Source organism: Sturnus vulgaris, chromosome 4, assembly GCF_052056855.1.
Source record: "Sturnus vulgaris isolate bStuVul1 chromosome 4, bStuVul1.hap1, whole genome shotgun sequence".
Taxonomy (NCBI): domain Eukaryota; kingdom Metazoa; phylum Chordata; class Aves; order Passeriformes; family Sturnidae; genus Sturnus; species Sturnus vulgaris.
Genome location: NC_142246.1, coordinates 62,662,724 through 62,668,392, shown reverse-complemented (window position 1 = coordinate 62,668,392; position 5,669 = coordinate 62,662,724). Strand labels below are relative to the sequence as shown.

The following is a 5,669-nucleotide window of genomic DNA, read 5'->3' as shown; positions in this document are numbered from 1 at the left end:
TTTCATTCTATGTCCTAGTATAGGGTCCCTGGTACCAAATTGCAGATTTTCTTCAGATCTCCTATTTCCCCTGAGTTAGCTAGATGTTCACAGCATTTTGAGGTGAAAGTCTTTTTTTTTTTTTTGTTTTCAGTTGGTGCTAACTGAAGTAATCGGATCAGTGGCTAATTGCTGGTTTCATAAAGCTAGTGGGGATAGAATATAGGGGATAATACAGAAAAGATTATGTAAAAGATTTGTATTTTCAGGAAATACTGGCTTCCACTGTGCCTGATGCTTAACAATAACCTACTGTCTTACAGCACCTGGCTGCTTTGCAAAGTAGTCAATTTGAGTGCCTTGAAATGTAAAATACCACTGACTAATCCAGTCAGACAATACTTGATCACTTTGTGACTCCTCAGGTAGATAAGTATAATTGGTGCATGACTTTTAATAATCTAATGAAAGACACTGCAGGTTGGTAAAACTGCAATCTTCTAAATATTTTATTTCTGTTTTCATTCTGTTCCTAAAGCAGGAACGGATTCATTACTGCTCTGTATGGACTGTTTCCCTGAGCATTTCCTTACCAGTGATTCCTGTTTCTCTAAAACAGGCTCTTAGTCCCCATTCCTTTCACTTTCTGCTGTTCTATTCTCTCTTTAAGTCACCTCCTTGTCTTGATATTGTCCTTCTCCTTCCTTCTAAAACATGAAAATCACCTTCTCTTCCTTGACCTCCTCATCCCCCTACATGAAGCCCTATTAAATTTCCTCCCTCCCACAGAGCCTCATCCCTCTGAATCCTAGAAAAGCATCAATTCAGGAGGAGCTATATTGAAAAGAAAATGAGGTAGCAAAAAATATGTGTGACAGAAAAATGTAAATAATTAGTGGCTATAACAGAAAGGTTTCAAGTGAGCCAAAAATAATACAGCATCCGAAATGTAACTAAGCTATTAAGAAAACCAAACACAGCACGAATTTTCAGAGACGCACCCTCTCCCTTATTTTTTTTTTTTCCTTTTTGTGTAGCCACCAGTTGCTATGTGGTCTCTGGGAAACAATGACTTTGCCAAAATCCTCAGGCTGGTCTGTTCTCTTCTGTTTTTGCTTCAGTGTTATGATCCAGAGGGAGATTATATGGCTCCTGTGTCCATTACAGGAGCATCCCTAACTTTTGTAGTTCAAACTGTACAATAGAACTGAAAGATTGAAGTATCACAATATCTACCAACGGTAAGTTGTTTTTACAATGATAATAATAATAGTAGTAATTAAAGTTTTTGTTACTCATTCCTTGCTGTGATGTAGCACGGGCCTGTAACTGCATTTACTCCACAGATCTTAATCCAGCCTCTGTGAGAAGCAATTTGTTGGGGATTTCAAAACATCCTCTGAGATCATACTAGAGTTTTATGCAGAAAACCTCTCATAATCCCTCTCAAAACTCTAATATGGAGCTATTTCTGGATCTTATGCTTCTTTTGGACCAGGCTTGGCCGGAGAGTTTGAACAGTACGTGAAAAACAACTGCAGTGCAAGCTGAATGTGATGAGGGAAGGGTTGGGAGCAGCTGCTTCCACAGACACACGGAATCCTTTGGGTGCAGCACAGCAAGGCAGGTGAGCACAGGTGCAAAACGCCTCCCTCCAGCACCCTCTGCAAGTGCACAGGTATCCGACCTCATGAACTTAAACTTGGCTTTCAGTGAACAGGACTCAAGTGAAGAAACATGATTTGTAGTGTCTTCTGTTTGCTCATGTCAGGCACCTTTGTTTTGCCCAAAACCAATGTAGGGTTTACTACCAAAGCAGAAAACAAAGCAAACATGTCTTTCAGTGCTGCCAGAAGCTGGATTCTTAAGAGGTCTGCAACAACAATCACATCTTTTAATACAAATGTGGGAGTGGAAAAAAAAAGCTAACAAAATAAGGGTGCAGAATCAAAAGGAAAAGTAAAGACTGCTCACTAAGAGTAGTGCAAATGAGGTGTTTCGTAAATTTATTCAGAATTTTCTGTGGTAAAAGTTCCTGAGATATTAACTGATATAGCTTGCATAGTGTAAGGAATTACTGACATTTTGAAGACTCCTAGGTGAAGAGAACCAAAGAAATGAGGTAAGGCAGCTTCTTCAGCTCAGCCTGCATAAATTCCTTAGAGAATAGAAATGCATTTTCCAATGCCACCTAGTTGAGACTCATTAGACATTCATTTATTAATTCAGTGCTTTTAAGATAGCAGCAATCTACCAATCATGAACACATGATGCAGACAAATGAATAGTTATACTGATTGCACTTGCAAAGAAAAATGAGAAAAGAAAACCACCATGTGCATTTTTAAGAGTACATTATAAAAATGTAAAATTCTACATTATAAAAAATGCACCAAAGTATATCTAAAAAATGAAATAATGCCATCTAAGACATACTGCAAAAACCTTCACACCTAATCAATAAGAAAGCAAGCTGCTTCTTTAGGCAAGGCTGATCTTTGTGTTGGGATGACATAACTCTCTTGTAGTACTATGCTCTCTGCAGAAACAGAGAGGACCTCTCATATTTGAGGTGAACAGTATTTAAAGCAGCTTTTAAATTTGAATTTTAATATCTGATCAAGGATTTTTAAAAACGCTCTAAATCACAGAATCATAGAATCATTTAGGTTGGAAAAAATCGCTCTTAAATCATGGAGGCCCACCATTAACCCAGCACTGCCAATCCAATCCCTAAACCATGTCCCCATGTGCCACATCCACACATCTTTTAAATACCTCCAGGGATGGTGACTCCACCACTTCGCTGGGCAGCCTGTTCCAATGTTTGATAACCCTTTGATCCTAATATAAAATCTATATTTTACTAATCTAAACTTCACTGGCACAACCTGCAGCCATTTCTTCTCATCCATTGCTCAAGATTAAGAAGCATTTGATCATAAAAAGTTATGAAATTATGTATTACTTCTCTTCACTCGTTTTGCTTAAAGGCAGAGTACTTAGTTGCTAAAATGTACTTAATTTAAAACTTTTTCCGACATTGTTAGGTGTTATGAAGCCCCCTCAGACCCTGACAAAACTGAACATCAATTTAGTTGCACTGTGAAAGCAGAAGAAAGTTATGAGTTATTGTGGACCCCTGCTTTCTTATCCTATAAGAACTAAATGGGAGCTTTTACTTAAAAGATCTGATCCCTGAGAGCTGCTCAGATTTATCTGCAGCAATTTAAAGGGTAATGACTCCAGCTGCCAAAAATTACTTACAACAGATGCAATGGAGCTGGCAGTGGGTCTGTTCCTCAGCTGCTGCACTTCACTCCCCCACCAGCTATTAATGCACATTGAAAAGACCCCCAGGGCTTCTCTGCCCCAGCTGCCTTAGGCTCTCCTCCTGCATCAGATGCTTGAATCTCTTCACCATCTCTGGGGCCTGCTCCAATGTGCTCTTTGTACTGAGGAGCCCAGAATTGGACACACAGCATCCCCAAAGGGGTCTGACCAGTCATGAATAGAGGGTTCAGAAGACTTGAATAAAGCTTCTAAACCAGCACCCACAGTAACAGTTTAAAGGTTATTTAAATTAAAAGTTTTCTTAAAATGAGGCTTAGAGACTTTACTAGTACTTTCCATAAGGTCCGGTGGAGTTCATTTCCAAGATGGGGTTTAAGTTCGTTTTTAATCCACACTTTCTGATTTTTCTTTTGGGATGTAAAGTTTACAGAAAACTTCTGTCATTTTTTATTCCCTTAGTGCAACACTTCCAGTTTTCTTGTGGGAGGCAGAACCACGCTGGGCTTGTAACCACACCTGGGAAGCTCAGGACGACAGGGTTTACTTCCAGCTCTCAGCTATTTTTAAATTACTTTTTTTCCCAGATCTTTGGTGACAGATTTTTGGCATGGTTGCTTGAACATAAATCCAGCCCAAACTGAGACCAACAGGTCAGCTGAAGAATTTAACACTGATTTTACCCGGTTGAAAAATCAAATTTAAACAATTGGCTATGGAACTCTAAACTGGAAGTCTGCTGAACTTTACTGGCCTTGACTAATGCACGTACCCCACTGCCTTTAACAATCAAGGCCAGTCAGGGTGTATTTATTTATCTGTAAGGAAGTACAGGAAGATCTGACAGGATTCAACGTGACAATGCTGCTTACCCTGGCAAGCTGGATTTGCTGGCTATTGGAGTATGCAGTTTAGATGAAAACATCTGAAATCCATTAAGTTGGATTTTTGCAAATATTGAATTTTATTTATTTTCTTTCTAGTGAGATATTAAAGAAGAAAGCAGAAAAATATTAACAACAAACATTACATTCTCTTTGGATAGCAGGAGAGGCCACAAACAGAACATGTATTCCAAGTCACTAAGTATGTAAAAAATTCCAAACATTATCTCATTTCTGCTTTTGCCTGGTGAGGAATAGCTTGATGGAAACCTTAAAGGCCGACCATGGAGAGAGGGAATACTTGAAAGGAGGCAGATAAAACTGACATGTTTGTGTACTTAGCCAGTTCAAATAAAAATTGTATTTTCCTTACAAGAGGGAAGGTAATACTTTAGCAAACTACAGGTGACTCAGAAAGACAGGGAGGCTCAAGCACTAGATGTAAGGAATCCAAAACATGCATGGGAAATGCTGGCAGCAGCAAATACTAAGATTAAAATTTCAAGATTACACAGTGTGTGTGTAGCCACACAAGATCACTGTTGCTTCACAGAGATTGATTGTGTCAACATTACAGTTCTAAACATTTCTCATTCTGAGGAAGAAACTGCAGATGTTTGCTGCTCAAATTAGAGCAGCAAACCATCCCTCCCTAATGATGTATATGTATGTATGTAACCAAGGAAAATGAGAAAAGAAAGGAAAAAAAGAAGCTTAGGCTTTTCTTAGGACTTGGAAATTCAAACAGGAGAGCAGCTATGAAATGTTCTAGTCTTGACATGCACTCTATAGATAAAAGTAACAATGTGAGAAAATTACGTAGGAAGGGAATGGAACAGGCATTATAATGGAATGTGTCTTGTCTTGAGTGCCTCGCAATTTTTGCCCCAAAACCATGGGAAATTTGATACCTACACATTCTAAGTATGGCATTCTCAAATCAGGCCACAGGGAAGTTAAAATTTTATATGATGCTGATAATAACATTAATAGTAATAATACAGTTAGTATAATAATTAATATTAAATAAATGCAATCTTATTTGGTATGCTTACAAGGAACATTGCAGATCACTTCAGAAAAGCATGTTCCAGAAAAACTGTGGTTTAAGTTTGCTTCTTCGTTTTTTTTGTCTTTGTAAACACAGTCAGGGAGGGGTACATCCAAATGGTTCTGTCTCAAACATGGTGCAGTATCAAGTGTAAGGAGAAATTTTTATTTCCCGTACAAATGCTGGTTGTCCTCCTTGGAAATTTCAAATTTTTTTTTTCAGATTTTAAAACACAGAATTTTTTACCAGTTTAAAGATTCATTCCCTTTCTCTCCATAGAATTACATAAATGACAGCTTTTTGTAGCACAGAGGATGTGAAGTGTTAAAATGTAAGTATGCTTATATTTGTTTTCTACATCTGTTTACGGGTTGTGTTCACATTCCTGAGATGATCCTTCCTTTGGAAATCTTTGATGCTGCCATGTTGGCTCTAATACTTTGTTAATAAACCTCAAACACTTG

General features: G+C 38.1%; 1 long non-coding RNA gene across 1 annotated transcript; it reads left to right on the top strand.

Moving 5' to 3' along the window:
* The first annotated feature begins 1,024 nt into the window (after positions 1 to 1,024).
* Positions 1,025 to 5,669, top strand: LOC148224040 (uncharacterized). Its single transcript, XR_015803367.1, has 2 exons — positions 1,025 to 1,220; positions 1,478 to 5,669. It is a non-coding gene; the product is annotated as an uncharacterized LOC148224040 (long non-coding RNA).